Source organism: Equus caballus, chromosome 28, assembly GCF_041296265.1.
Source record: "Equus caballus isolate H_3958 breed thoroughbred chromosome 28, TB-T2T, whole genome shotgun sequence".
NCBI lineage: Eukaryota > Metazoa > Chordata > Mammalia > Perissodactyla > Equidae > Equus > Equus caballus.
This window is the reverse complement of record NC_091711.1, coordinates 29,154,538-29,171,002: the sequence shown is the minus strand read 5'-3', so window position 1 is coordinate 29,171,002 and position 16,465 is coordinate 29,154,538. Positions and strand designations below refer to the sequence as shown.

The window sequence follows — 16,465 nt, the reverse complement described above, 5'->3', positions numbered from 1 at the left end:
TATAATAAAATACCATTTACAAAGAAAGGAATTTTAAAAAGCAGAGATAATGAAACATTTTCTCTGTATAAACATCTTATTCTTCCCTGAAATCACAAACAGCTGCAGTATATTCTGTCTAATTATAACTGAATCATAAGAAACACAGCATGATTAGAACCCTAAGTGGTATCAGTATGGTGCAAGTTGATTTTAAATCCTGAAGTTCTATGTAATTCGGGTTATATTCACACTTGAGTCATCAGTTTTAAAGAAATAATACTAGTGTTAATTTGGGTTATTTACTAATGTAGCTAAATGTCTTTAGCACTGTGGAATATTTTAATAAATGGTAAGGCATTATTAGTTCAGAAACCGCTTATTAAGAATTTATGGTTATTGTATACTAATGGAGTTTACCTTTGCATTATCAGTGGAAAGGGAAAAATATTTTTCAGAGAATTGTTTGTTTCCATAATAATAAGGGCTAACTATTTTCAGGTACCAGTTTAGCAGTGAAGATCTGTTCTTTACATATGAAATTATAAAACTAAAGAATTTGGAGGGTCCTCTCAGATAGGGAAGTATACCAAGAGTGTGAATTTTCATATCTAATAAATAGACTAGTAATTATCATCTGATCTTTAGTTCTTGCTTTTGAAAATACACCTCTTCTCATGAATCTTATCACTTAAATTGTAAATTTACAGGGATCTAAGCCTCAGGGACTAGGAAACATTTAGTCCTACTCTCTCTTTTTCATGAAGTTATCACCGAGTGTCCAGGACCTCCTATAAGCCCAATCTTCTCATAAATATGTAGAGGCAACACACACTGCGATATGTTACCCTGAGCACATATGCTGCCTAGACAAGGACAACTTGAGTTAAAACCTGGAAAACAGTCCAAAGCCCTACATGACTAAGAGGTTGATTAGGACAGATAGGCTCGAAATGCCATATAGAATGAGCTAAGTCTGAAAAGGAGCTGGGGTAGTTTCACAAAGAATAGCTTCATTTACCTTCAGAGTTTCCCTGGGCTCCAAATCCAGAAACTGAATTGCAAAACTTGAAGACCAATAGAGAACTTTGAAGCCCAGTTTATCTTGTTCCTTAAATGGAATCTTCTTTTTCACCTAAACCTCGATAGCATGCATCTAAGTACTTTTAGTTCTCTTCTTCAACCTTAGAATTAGTTGTATTCCAATACTTATGTTATTTCAATACACAGTTTCCCCAAGATTCTGATAAATTGTGGTCATTTTATTATTATTATTTTTTTTTTGAGGAAGATTAGCCCTGAGCTAACTGCCACCAATCCTCCTCTTTTTGCTGAGGAAGGCTGGCCCTGAGCTAACATCTGTGCCCATCTTCCTCTACTTTATACGTGGGACGCCTGCCACAGCATGGCTTGTCAAACAGTGCCATGTCCGCACCCGGGATCCAAATGGGTGAACCCCGGCCCGGCGCCAAGTGGAACATGTGCACTTAACCTCTGCATCACCAGGCTGGCCCCTATGGTCATTTTAAAAAGGCACTAAAATGTTACGAGACTGTGATATCTTACCTACAGTTCTAACAGGTAATTACATTCTAGACTAGTGAAATTTTCAACTAGTTAATTAAAGTAATATTTCCTTTTCATCCTGAGACTAATGTATGGTGAGGCCAGGTACTCATTAATAAACCACTACCTTCCCCCCAGAGGGCAAAAACTGTCTGGGACTGGGAAAGTGAACCATGACTATATAATTTTAAATGAATTCATTGAATATCTGTTGCTTGTCTTTTAAAGAGATTCTCAGAATTCATCTGGATGTATTGGCCTTCCTAGGTTTCTATCTAACCATTGCTTCAATCTCAGCCTAAATCCTTCCTCTGGATAGGTCTCCCTAATGACAATTGCTTCCCTCTGGATTGCTCAGTGTTGTCCCTAGCACCATGTTCCATGAACCATGACAATAACAGCTGAGGAAGACCCTCCCCTGCCAAACATCACCACTTACTGACACCTATTTTTGTAAGACGTGACCAAATGCTCTAGATCCAAAGATTTTTATCTAATCATCTTCATTGTAAATACTGACAGCTGAGACAGCTCCCCGGTGCCTTTTTGGCCCTAAAAAGTGAATCTAATGCCATCCTAGCATCTCCATACCATCAGCTCTCAGACTAAGTAATTTTTTATGCCTCTTTAAATAGTCTAAGGATAGAATAATCATGTCCCACTAACCCCCTACACATTAGAGTCTTCTTTATGTTCAGCCACATCTCATCCTATATTTGAACAATGTTTTTAACCACATTTTTATTAAAAAATTTTCAAACAGAAGAGTTGAAAAAATAGCGCAATGAACATATGCCCACCATCCAACAACCTATAGTCAACAGTTAACATTTGCTGTATTGCTTTATCTATCTCTTGTCTATCTCTTTCTGTTATCTATTTTGTCCATCTTGCTGAATCATTTGAAAATAGATTTCAGAGATAATGTTACTCCTAAATATTTCAGCGTGCATATAGAAAAAGGACATTCTCCTACATAATCACAATACTATTTAACACGGATAATTAGTAATAATTTCTTAATCAATTGATATCTAATCAGTTTATCTAATCTACCAATCTATCTAATTTACCCAAAAATACCCTTGCAGCTGCCTTTTCAAACCAGGGTTCAATCAAATTTCACATATTTCATTTGATTATTACCTCACCTTAGTTTATTTTCGTCTATAACAATCCCCCAACATTATTTTTTTCATGATATTGACTTTTTTAATGAGATTAGGCCAATTGCCTTGTGAACTATCCCACATTCTACATTTGTCTCAATGTTTTCTTGTTGGGTTTTTAACTTGTTCCTTGATACCCTGTATTTCCTATAATCTGGAAGTTAGATTTAAAGTCTTGGTTCAAGTTAAGCATTTTTGCAAGAATACTTCCTGGGTGATTCTGAGCACTTTATATTGCATCACATCGGGAGACATATAATGTCAGGTTTCCCCTCTATTGGTTATACAAATTTGATAACTTTTGGGTGGTTACCACTAGTTCTCTCCATTGTTAAGGTCTGCTTTTCCGTTTGCAATTAGAAGGTAAACTGCGTGGTGAATGGGTTATTGGGAATAGGGCCATGCATTTCCCAATAACATTTCACATAAGAGTTTGTCATTCTTTGATGATAAACTGTTTGATGATCCTCTATGGGAATAATCATTTCATTGGGATTGCAAAATCGTGATTCTCTTATCATTTCCCCTACATTTATTAGCTATTAATCTAATATAAAGAGTTTTCCATAATAAAATGCCCATGGGCAACAGCTTCTCCCAGAAAGGCAGAAAAATTCTTACTTACTTTTAATTATCAACTTTTAAAGTAAAAAGTTGGTATGTCAGTTACCTCTGATAATGGCAAATATGTTCCTCCTCCACCCCCTCCCCACTACTTGCGCGCTGTCTCATTTTCTTTTTCTATCTCTCTCTAAGAACCACTGTGGACTTGTAATTTCTTACATATTTAGTGTTTTACAATCAATGATAGTGGATCGTGTCAATAAAAAAATTTTTTTTTTTTTTTTGAAATATACATACATATGTATACTATTTCTTATGGGTTTTTCTAGTTAAAATTAATACTATAGGTTTTTAATTTTTGCTTTATATTTGTACCTCTTTTATAATGAAAATTTTAGTTCCTAAGATATTTACTAATTTTTTTATCCTATCATACCAAATAGATTCTAAGTTATAATACCAATAGTTACTAATAAGAATAAAACTGTTGAGTGAAAGTTAAGATTTATTTAAAGTGCTTTTTGTGCTTAGAATGCATACTAAGATGATAGTCTTAAAAATACAATCGGAATGCTGTGTCAAAAGTCACTTGAAACGATTTTCTCTCTGAGTTGTATTGCTAATTTAAAATAGATTTAGATTTATTTATTTTGGCTTCTTTTCAATTTTAGAGTTTAACTTGTCCTATTTTTAAAAATCTTTTAATATAGAAGATATTTACACAGTTCAAAAGTCAAAATTATATAAAAAGAAAGCCCAGAAAATTCTTGCTTCCTTCTCTCTACCCCCTACTTCATTTTTCCCGTTCATCTGCTATAGGTCACCATTTTAAAGAATTTTCTATTTGCAACACACACGTACACATACATGCACACACACTCATGCACACTCTGTTCTGCACATTCCTTTTTCCACTTAACAACACATCCTGAACCTTACTCCATATCAGTACATAGAGATAGTCTTCATTTTTTTTAAGATCTGCAGAATACTTCATTGGATGTAGGTGTCATAGTTTATTTCATCATCCCTGTTGATGGACATCTGGATTACTTTCAATCTTCTGCTGTTACAAAAAAAGCACTAGTAAATAACCTTGTGCATATGTTCTTTTGTATTTGTGGAGATATGCCTCTTTGGGAAGATTCCTGGCAGTGAGGTTCTTAGGTCAAAGGAAAATGTGAAGATAATTTTGTTAGATATCGTTAAGTCCCCCTTCAGAGGGTTTGTGCCATTTTCACTCCCATGAGCAATATATGCCTCACTGCATTGTTCAAGTGTTTGGGTATGTGCCAATCTGATAGGCGAGAAATATCTCAGTGTAGTTTTAATTTGTATTTTTCTTATTATGAGTGAGGTTAAGCATCCTTTCAGGGGCTCAAAAGCCGTTGGTCTTTTTATCAACTGTCCATATCCTTTGCCCAATTTTCTATTGGGGTTTTGAACTTTTCCTTCACTGTTTAAAGATCTTCTTATGTATTAGAACAGAGTAGTGATTCTCAGCTGGGCATGATTTTGCCTCCCTCTCTGTTCTCCTCTCCCGGACATTTGGCAATGTCTGGAAGCATTTTTGATGGTCACACCTGGGGAGGGAGTGCTACTGGCATAAAGTGGGTAGAAGCCAAAGATGCTGCTAAACATTCTACAATGCATAGGGCAGCCCCTACAACAAAGAATTATCTAGCCCTAAATGTCAATAGTGCTGAAGTTAAGAAACGCTGGATTAGACCTTTGTCTGTGATATAAATTGCAAATATTTTCTCCTGATTTGTCCTCTGATTTTGCCTATAGTAGAATGTTTCTTCTCTTTTAAGTAGTTTACTCTCTCACTCTTTTCTCTTATTGCTTCTGTATTTTAAGTCATGGTTAGAAAGGCTCTCCCAACTCCCAGGTTATAATAGAATTAACTGTGTTTCCTTCTAGAACTTGTGTCGTTTTATGTTTTATACTTTTGTGGAATTAATCTTGAGGTAATGTGTGAGGTAGGATTCAATTTTTTGCTTTTCCTAAAGGGCTGTCAAGCTGTACCAATACTATTTGTTCTAAAGATCATCTTTTCCCCCAGAGATTTGAGAAGCCAATTTTATCATACACCCAATTTCCATATATACCTGAGTCTATTTCTGAACTTTCTATTTGTTCTGTTGTCCTTCTGTCTATTCATGGACCAATACCACACTGTTTTAATTATAGAGGCTCTACAACAGAAGGAATATGAAGCAGAGGATTAGTTATATGGATGATAGAAGAGTAGAGAAGCCAAATAGAGGGCAGTGAGGTGCCCTAGAGACTAGGAAAAGCAGGAAGCCATTAGCATCCCAAGGCTGTGAGACAAAAGGAGACGATGGTGTTATCAGAGCCCAGGGACCAACAAAAGCAAGGATATAATAATGGAACCATTGAAAAGAAACAATCACTAATGGAGATGCTTCTCAAGGCAGAAAGAGAGGGAGAAAAATACCCCCGGCTTCTCTCTTCCTAACGCTTTCTAGTCTCTCATAAGAGCTTCCTGTTGGCTGTTCAAGTCTACCCAGAAACCAGTGATTTGGAAAAACAGCCCACAGGGATTGGGCCCATGTGATGCAGAGAAGAACAGGAGAAGAGAAAGGGGAGGATCTTAGGGCAGGTAAGTTCAGGGTCAGCAATACTGGCTTTCTTAGTTCAGGGGCTACTTCTGTTGATATGTGAAGGATATTTTTGTTTGTTTTGTTTTTTCTTCTGTTGATTTTTATTACTGTTTATCTTTTTAATTTTTCATCCACTTTTTCATCTTTAATTTTTCATCCATTTTTGTTTCAGTATGACTTATTTTAAGCAGTTTCTTTTTCCCCCTTTATAACCAAACCTTCAAGGAACTCCTGAACTACCTAGAGTGCCACTTCTTTATCAGGAGAGGCACCTGATAGAGACCACCACTTCCAGTCTTACCCTGTGTCTAAGTTCCTTTCTTCCAACTCCCCAGTATTCAGCACTCTGATCTACCAGATGTCAGGTGTGTTCTGAATATTGTCTCACCTAGAATCAGACTACGTACTACCCTTAGATCCAGGCAAGTGTGGCCTTGTCTTCAGGGGTCCCTAGCTTTGGAGTGACTTCTTCAAAAATTTTCCAAGGCCCTCTTCAGTGCCTTGGACTGATTGGGGCTGACAGTGCCTGACAGTGCTATCTGGGCATGGCTCCCTGAGCCCAGTGTAGGATCCACATGGCTCTAGTCCCCGTTGCTTACATTTGAGGCACTCTGTAACTCTCTACTCTGCACATGGAATCATCAGATGCCTCTCAGGAACTCGAGGAATGACACACTTCTAGGTTATCTCAGGGCCCCATGGCCAGTCCCAGTTCTATAAGAGTAGCCTGTTAGTGAGTCACTCCTGCTTGCCACCACAGTATTTCTTTTGTGGGATCACATGAAACTGGTCCACCAGAATAGCGCTGACATGCTCATTTGGTTGAGTGTCACTCACATCAGATTCAAGGAAAGTTTCAGGCCTCTGGGGTACCAAACGTCTGTCACGCACCCTTGGGCATGAGCTGTGGGTCTGTGCATCAGCTATCACTGGCCCATGTTTGACCACTGTGCTGCCTTCAGTCTATAGCACTTGGGAGCAGCAGGGACTGCAGGAGGTGTCCTTGACCCTATGCACTCCTGGCCACTGGCACCCAGGATTCTCACCCCACTCCCTCTGTAGGCTGCATACCACATGTCAGGTAGTCCTCTGGGGATGTCTATGTTGCTTTCTTCTAATACCTTTTGAGACTCTTGCTCAGCATTGCCAATGGGCCCTTCTGACCAATGCTTTCCAACTCATGCAGTGATATTGTGCTCTCCAGGGGCAAGTCTAAGCCATGCTGAATGACAAAAGGATGGACATTCCTTTTGCACGAACAGAACACTTCCCACACTTCCCATAGGCCTGTTGCCTGTCTTTCCCACTGGTGGCAGTTTGTGGAAGATGAGATTATAGACAACATCAAAAGGAATGCCTTTTTAGGAAGGCAGTGATTTTGGCTTAAATAGTTAAAGATAAACATGGTTAGAAGATGCATTGACTTTATGCTATAAAATTGCAATCAGTAAACTTAACGTGACCAGAAAACAAACTATCATTCTCATTTTCTGGAATACTCCGGGAATGACTTACATTTGTGATCATCATCAACAAAGCACAGTAACCACTTTAAGAGACATTGAAGTTAGAATTACGGGTAGTATGATAAATAATGCAGTGTCTTGAGTATTGATGTAACCAGCGTTAAGTAAACGGTATTAGGACTGCAGATGCAAAAGGATCTTTTTCTGTTGTTTAAATATACACAGGTTCCAAAGAGCTGTGACAATAACTATATAACTATAATCATATTGGTACCTTTTTCTCCTGGTAGAAAATATGCAATTGGCTAGGAATGGCACATATGACAATAACAAACATGAAGATATGGTTCCTGGGTCTGAACAGGAAGAGATAGTGACCAGATACTATGAAGAATCTTCATGTGCACTGATTGTACAGTAAACAAATAAGTACCTTTTCTCTACCCATTATTCTAAATCTTCATCAATAAATCACTGTACTTCACATAGTCTATACATTTGCTAATACATTTAAATCTAACTCTTTATATAGACAAGTATCCCACAAAAACCAAATGTTTGCCTGGGCTTCACATGCCGTATGAGTGGTCCTGGTTGGACCTTCTTTTTGAGGGGAGAATGCTTGCTGACCCCTTGTGTTTTACCACTATGGAAAACCTGCCTCACTTTCCTCTTGGGTGTGCAATGTCCCTTCTCCCCACCAAAGGGAGGGCTCTGGAGCCAACTTTGTTGGTTTCAGATGATCATTTCTCCCACTTACATGTAAGTCGACTCTGTGTCCAAATGATGCTCTGACATGAGTTATGATAATTTTATTTGCTCTCCTTGGTTTGATCTGAAAGATTTGTTGAATAATGGTAGAAGGATTCAGTTAGGTAGCTTATATTATCCTATAAGAATTGAAACTCAAGGGTAAATTCATATTTTGTGGGGCCTGGAGCTTTTATAATTTGGAGGCCCTCTTTAAGAAGAAGAATATTATGTAAATAATTAGGTACAGGGTTCTAGAAGATTTTGTTATAACTCAGAGGTCCTGAAACTGAAGCATCATGAGCTTTGTGGTAAATCCACCTTTGATTGAATGGCAATTTTTTTTTAAATTCTCAATCAATGCAAAATATTGTCTATCTCATCTAAATTTCACCATGTTAATTTTCTCTCTCTTGAGATCCTGTATCTGTTATACTATATCATTTATTCCTCTTGGCTTCATGCCATTTGTAAATTAGCATTTCATCTATAATTTCATTTAAATCACTGTACAATAATGAATAAGTCAGTTGAAGATTTTACTACATAGATTTTATTGAAGTATTTGTTACTAAGGGAAATAATCTCTTCCCTCCTTGCCTACTTAGTTTCTATTTTCTCCTTTAAAGTCGACCTTCCTATCCTACTATACTTATCTTTTTTACTAGAAGTGGAAATTGGGAAGTCTGCTGATGATTTATTTATAAGATAGGTAAAGGAATGTGTCCTTTATCTGCGCTGTCCATAAAGAGGTGAGGGGAAAATTCACTTAATCTTGGTGAAATATTTGATGATTTCAGAGCAGACTTGTAACAATCTTCTAGGTTCTCATAATTCTCGGACATCATTGAGATGTACAATTTGACTCTAGTAGGATATGTAATTATTTAGTCTAAGATCAACTTACTTTGGGTATGTATCTCACAATTTCTTTCATTTAGTAATCAAATGTAAATAAGATAACAAAGACAACTTAGGAAGTAATTATTTTCATACTCTTAGACCCCTACTTGGATAAAATGTATCCTTTAGAGATTATTGAACACTTCACAGAAGAAAATGCAGAAATTAGCAGATAAATTGATTCTATTAAGGTATGTGACTATAAAAATTATACTGAAGCTTGGTTGATAAAATACATATTGAAATAAACTTTCAAGAAATTGGTAGAAAATATTTTCCTGAATATGTGGTATAAAGTGTTAGAAGACCACGTTAAAAATAAAAATTCACCTTCTTGTTTAATTTCTGCTTCTAACCAGCTGTATAACTTTGGATATGCTATTTAGTATTTCTAAGTCTTAGGGTTTATGACCTTAAAGGACATTTTCATTTCTTCCATTCATTAGAATGTGCATTAACATGAAGAGTTTGAATTCAAAAATCATATTTTTTGACCTTCAGCCACTTACCTTGGGCAAAGTATTTTATGTCTCTAAGCCTCAGTTGGCTAAACTGTAAAGTAAGGTTCTACCTCATAGGGTTTTTACGCACGGACTAGATGAGTCAACATATGTAAAGTACTTAGCCAAGAGACTGGCAGGTAATTAGAGCTCATCCAATGTTGGCAGTTATAATATGGTTTTATTGTCTCAAGTTATTTTCTAGGCGTAGATGAAATTGCTAATGCTATAGTTGTCATAAATGCCTTCCACCTTTGAATGTGCCAGTAGATTTTAGCAATATACCATTTCATTTCACTGAGCTGTAGAATCAATGTCCTTGGGATCAATGCTATAGGATATTATCTACAGTGATGTTGATGGTTAGGATTTTCTTCTTATTCCAGATTTATAACATTCTCAGAAAATGTCTAATTATTTTCTTCCCTACATAGTATATATGTTTTGCTTCATGTTTTTTTTGGCACTTGGAATTTACATAGAAGCTTTCATGTATTGACATAGGTACTTAGATAGTCATCTTCTTGATAACATATGTGAATATAAATAAAATGTGGAGATAAAATATAGAACACATAATTTAAAATTACTTTTTCTTTGGAAATTAAATGTAGTCAAATGCTTAGCATTTCTCCCACTCACAATGCTATTATAAAGCATAAATAAATCACCAATCGTCACAAGTTATGTAATTTTAGAGGTTTTAAATGATGAATTTCATCCAATTAATTAGAAAACACCATATAGATATTCAAATGTTATCATTCAGATAGACACAAAATTCACTAAGTCATATTAAAGCTAATTTATCAACCAAACCATATTGACCATATATTAATAGTGCTAGATCATTAACCCAAAACTTACCATGTTTGTTGTAAGTTCTTAAACACTTAATTCTGACAAATAGCTTCAGATACATCTATTAACTTCTCTACAGATATTCCTTTCCTTCCCTTCTCTCTTATGTCTTATTTTAGCTGATATGGTACAATACCAGGCATAAAGGAAGGAACAAAAGCCCTGATAATAAGGAGTTGCTTAACAAAGTGTTTGGAATGAGACTTTCAAAAATAGTTTCTTTTTATCAGTTTAATACAAAGTACACCTAGTACCTGATTAGTCAGCTTTTGCTGTAACAATAAACCACAAAATATTAATGACTTAACAACAATGAAGATTTATTTCTTACTCACAGGTTTGCAAGTTGGCTGGACTCCACTGGGCAAGGCTAGGTTCAGTTGGGTTTGGGTCAGTTGTTCTATTCCATACGTCTTTTCACTCAGGCACTCAGGCTCCAGAAACAATTATTTGTGGCATGCTGTACTTGTGGCAGAGGGCGTAATCTTAAGAGAGTGAAGAGAGTCATGTAGTGCCTCTTAAAGCCTCGCTTAGATCACTACAGTGGCCCTTCTACCACATTCCATAGGTCAAAGCAAGTCACATGGCCAAACCCAGTCAGTGGGTCAGAGAATTATACTTTGTCCACAGGGAAGCTATGCTGAAGGAGGAGATTAATAAACATGAACAAATAATGGAATCTTCTATAGTACTTTATATTTTTTAGTATAAGACATTTGGCCTTCAAAGACCCCTGGATTCACACTTGAATCATTAGGTCTTTTATGTACAAGGTAGAGTCATAGAATTTTAGCATTTTAGAGGTGAAGGGACTTTGAAGAGTCTGTATTCCCATTGCTTCATTTTGCAGATAAAATAGTGTGACCTGGAGATGTTAAGTGACTCTTGACCGTGATTAGATTCTGTTAGTGGCAAAGATGGATGTGAAACCCAGCTTACCTTTCTTCACAATTAGTGCATTATACCATCAGTTGGTTAATTATTTAGTCTAGACTTAGGTACTCTCTGAGAAGTGAAAATTCCAATTCAGAATAGAAATCTGAGTTTGCCATAGCTCTCTTCTCAGCCCAGAAAGATTTAAATAAATGTTACAGTGAGCTGGATTCTTCACCAAACTCTATAAGTCAAAATATAATGAAACATTAGTACTTCAGCAAAACCACTGGAAGAATAGAAAGACAAGAGAAGATAAAGTATAATTGATATTTATGTAACTATCAGGATTACAAAATAAACAAAAAATAATTAAAAGTAATTTATGCTAAGATTAACTACTGTAGTGCCTGAAATAGATACATAAAAAGCAAAGAGTGTATTAAATGTTGACTAACACTTGAAGAATTAATTTTCTTTGGGACCATTGAGTTCTCCATTACATAAGGTGAGTGGTACCTCTGTAAATGCAAACAATTTTCAAAGATACTATAAAATTGATTATATATTAGGAAAGCGTTCATTTACAAACCGTTTTTATCTCTCTTTTAATAATAAGAAAATTTTCATAAATCTCAGAATTTCTATTGCAATAATAACTGAATCATTTTGATTAGCTTAATTTTCATGCACTTGGCACATTTGACTACAAATATTTTTTCAATCTGTTAAAGAATGATTATCTGTGATTTCACGCAAGTCACCTGGGAAGCAAGCAATAGACTCTGGAGAATTCTGAGGAGTGCTAGATTGCCTACCTGAGTAGCAGTCTAGGCTAAGTACAACAAGAAGAGAAAGATGTGAAAAGGGGAGTGAGCATGTGGAAACCAGACATAGAAGTAGTAGATTAGTTCAAGTGCCTGAATTGTAGAGAAAATGCGTAAAGTTGGATAACAGAGGGATATTTCATCCTTAGCCTCCAAAACAAAATAAGAAACTGGATCAAAAAAAATCTTGAACGAGTGATTGGATGTAATATATTTAAGAAAAGTTTTTAAAAGAAGATGAAAGTGGAGAGATCAACTTCATTTCACCAATGTTCTGACATTTTTGCCTGGCTAATTCCTCTTCATACGTTCAAACTTTTAATTTTATTTTCTTTGGCAAGCTTTTCTTTCTCCCCCAAGTCGGGACCTGTGGCTCCTCATAGTACTGTACACTTGCCCCGTGACAGCTTACCTGTAATATAATTGCATGCTTGCTTGTCTAGTCCCATCTCTACATTCTTTCAGCTCCATAGAGGAGGGACCATTTAAATTTTATCAGCTGTTCTATTCATGGCATCTGGTACAAGCCTGGCTACATATAAAGTATTCCAAAGTATTTGCTGAATGAAGGAAGAGTGATGGAGTGGAACTCTGTGTGTACGTGTGTGTGTATGTTCGTGTGTGTGTGTACACTGCATGCACACATATGCATGGTGGGAGTCAGGGACTTTCCCTACAAGATATTAGAATGGTCAAACTTACCGCATTAAAAACTATGGTAGTAGAGTCTAGAAATCCATAGAACTTAATAGAATTCAAAGACCCTAAGAAATGTAAAATCATAATGAGTTAAACTTACCACTTTAAAAATTATGGTATTAGTAGGTTGTAGAAACCTATGAAACTTAACAGATAGAATCTAAAGACCTTACTAAATATAAAAACATAATATTTTATTTAAAAAATGTCAACATGCCATAGGAAGGATGAATTACCCTACAAATGATATTGAGAACAGTCACAATTTAGGGGAGTAAAATAAATTTCATTGGATTACAGACTTACAGTCAAAGCAACAAGGAATAAAGCATGGATGATGTTTTTGACTTTTACTTGGGGAAGAATTTCTAGCAATAAAAGCAGTGGAGTTAATCAGAAATAAAATGGTCAATATATTAGACTACAAAAATTAAGATCATCTGAATGCCACAAAGCAGCATATGAAAATTGAGGTAAATGCTGCATTATAAAAAAATTTTTTAACAAATGGTTACCATCTTAACAATAAAAAGAGTTCTTAAAAATCAGTAAGAAAAACACCTATATGTCAGTATAAAGCTGGGTAAAGAAAATAGACAATTTGAAGAATATTCTCAATTGGACAAACATGTTCTACTTCACTAGTAATTAAATAAATACAAATTAAAGCAGCAATATAATATTGTATTATTAAAAATAAGAAAAAAGTTTAAAAATTATAAAACAACACTGATAAGATTAGGCTAAGCAATGTATTCTTATCACGTAGTGGTTGGAATATGAATTGATACTTTTCTGGAATGTTATTTAGCAAGTATCAAGATCCTTAAAAATGTTCATACTCTTTGAACTTACAATGCCACTTTTAGGAATTCATCCTTATCATAACCAAAGATGTAGTTTATAAATGGAAGGTTTTTTTCATGTAATTCATTAAATAAGTATTTATTACATTCCAACTACAGATACACTGTGTTAGATGTTAGGGATATAACAGTCAACAAAACAAGACACTTATATCTCAGGGGGACACAGAGACACATAAATAGATGATCATTATAATAACTATTATTTAAATAGGTTAAGTTTTCAAGCACTATTCTAGGTGCGTTCTATGTATTAACTGTTTATCCTCCTGGCAACCTGATAAGGCAGGTACAATTGCAACCTTGCTGAAGACAGAGAGGTTAAGTGAGTTTCCCAAGGGCACTTAGCCCATGCTGGAGATGAGAACTAAACCTAAGACTGTGATTATGTCCACACTGTTAACCATTATGTGAGGAAGGATATAATGCAGACTGCATTATTCATAATGCTAAAAAGTTGTCCAACAATAGAAAAAAGTTAAAGAAATTAAGCTATATTTAGATGATAGGATTTTATTCTGCAATGATTTAAAAAATAAGGCTTTCCAAAAACTTCCAGTGACTTGGGAAATGTTTATAATACAATATTAAATAAAGCTGAATACAAATCAGCACAGATAAAATGAATCCAATTTTATTATTAAAAAGTTTTATACATAGATATGTGCATTTGTAAATACATTTCTATGTAGCTATTCATTTAACGTTTGTTTCCCTCACTAGATTCTGAGTTGATGAAATGATTCTTGGTTGGTTTACCACTGCACACCTAATAATTACCACCGTGCCTGGACCTAATAAATACTAAATAAGATGTAACTGAATGAATGAATGGCAAAAAAAAAAAAAAAAAAGGATAGAAAAATATCTACTTTAAAATGCTGGCAGTGATTTTCTCTAAATTCTGGAATTTTTGGTTATACTTATTAGATATTTCCAAAATTCTTTCTAGTGAACATGTATAGATTTAACTGACTTAGGTTTTTAGAGTGAAGTAGGTTCTAAAGGGAACCTGTGTTTAAACCGAATTAACAACCATCTGTTTTAGATGGTTTAGGCATCAATCTGCTAGAAAGACAGGAAATTGAACCAGATGATCCCCCAAGATTCCTGTTACATACAATTTACATAGTATACCAGGTGTCAGTTTATCATCTCAGCTGCAAATTTACACCCCATTGCCTGCTCTGCAAAAATGTAGATGAGCCCTTTAAATATTTTTCCTTTGCCAGTCTGCACCATGTTATGTTTTGTCAGTTGAGGACGCTAGAGACATAATAGGAGAAAGGAGTTTCTCCTTCCTGGTTCTGATATGCTTGTTCAGCAGGCTCCTGCACTGTAAGCAACTTCTCCAGCATCAGACTCCTGCAGTGCACAGCGGTCAACAGCATCTGGCAGTCTGCAGTTTATCCCAGCACCCACCTTGGGCAGTTTCTTAGTGGAGTGACTCCAGCAACACATCTCCCTATGAACAGTTTCCTTGGCATTCTAGAGAGCAGATTTCCAGCAAGTTCTGGAGGGCAGATCTTCAGCAACTTACTCTGGCATAGGGCACCCTATTCAGTGAGCCATGGCTGTGTCCTCCCTGACAGGTCTGGATCAGCCTTGGAGCAGACATGTCTTCCTCAGGCACTCCATCTCAACCCTAGGGTAGTGACTGCTCCTTATATCTGCCATTCTTATATTCTTTAGAGTTCCCTTTACTCTTTACTGGCCGGCCAATCCTTCAATATGCCAATCCCCTGTTATAGTAAACAGTTCTCTATATATTAAACTTTTCCTGTTCAGATTACTGTGTAGGTTCTGTCTCCTGATTGGACCCCAACTTATACACCTGGATTTTGTGAATTTCAATTATTTTATTATAATTTCCATCTTCTCTTCACTTAAAAAAAGGGTAAGGTATATAACTAAAATACTGCAAGGGGTATGTTTATTATAGAAGTCAAGAACCATAATTATTCAAATATGGAAAAGGAGACATAAAGAAAATCTCCTCAAAGCATATAAAATTCCAAATGAGCAGATATATGGTGTAAGCTAGGTAAATATCTCTTAAGCAGGGAAGGAGGAAATGTAGGTATTAAAGAAAAATATTCCCTTCTGCAATGGTAAACAGCATGAAAGCAGAGCTATTAGCAAACAAGTTATTACAGGGGGAAAACGATCAGAAGACAAAATGATATATGCAAATAAGAAATAAAATCTGAAACTCCATATAGGGGCCACCAAATCAGAAAGCCAAGCAAACAGAAGTGAGCTCCTTTTTTGCAGGGCAGTGGTGCTTATCTAATTCTGAATAATATTATTCTTTCATATTGGTATTACTCACCTTTGATTCAAAGGACGACTAATAAAAAAACAGAATAAACCTGACCTTTTGTTAAGGAATGAGTTTGCCACAAGAAAAATAAATAAATAAAACTGAAAATGCAAATCTGAAGTAATTATTAAAATGAATTACACAGAGAAATTTGCATCAAAACTAAGGAAATAACTCTAGCACTATCCCAATTTGTGGTTACCAATTATGAAACCTGAAGCACATTTATCTTATTTCACGAGGGTTATTGTGATGATGTAGAAATTCTGCTGGCTTAGGCCTCAGATGGCCTAGGTTTAAAATCAGGGATTCAAAGGAATGGTTATTTACAAATATTTTGAGATAAAAAAATTTATCAATTAAAGGAAATAATATGTATAAAATATCTAACTAACATATTATATTGCATAAAATAAGCACACAATATTAGATATCATGCTGTTAGTTATTAATAGTAATACAGCCAAAGATCATATTGAGCTTTTATTAGCA

At 35.5% G+C, this 16,465-nt stretch overlaps 1 protein-coding gene and 1 long non-coding RNA gene across 44 annotated transcripts in view; one reads left to right on the top strand and one right to left on the bottom strand.

Annotated features, from left to right (window-relative positions):
• The window catches only part of ANKS1B (ankyrin repeat and sterile alpha motif domain containing 1B), a 1,028,420-nt gene that overhangs the window by 491,744 nt on the left and 520,211 nt on the right, over positions 1 to 16,465 (top strand). The window lies entirely within an intron of this gene.
• The window catches only part of LOC106782692 (uncharacterized), a 40,996-nt gene that overhangs the window by 3,296 nt on the left and 21,235 nt on the right, over positions 1 to 16,465 (bottom strand). For 2 of the 3 annotated variants that reach the window (XR_002804576.2, XR_011433616.1), the window contains exons 4-6: positions 11,325 to 11,502; positions 10,721 to 10,870; positions 8,132 to 8,206 (exon numbers count right to left, since the gene is read on the bottom strand). This is a non-coding gene — a long non-coding RNA (uncharacterized lncRNA). Of the gene's footprint in view, positions 1 to 8,131; positions 8,207 to 10,720; positions 10,871 to 11,324; positions 11,503 to 12,787; positions 12,850 to 16,465 lie in introns of all 3 variants that reach the window. The other variant, XR_002804577.2, reaches the window with a different exon arrangement.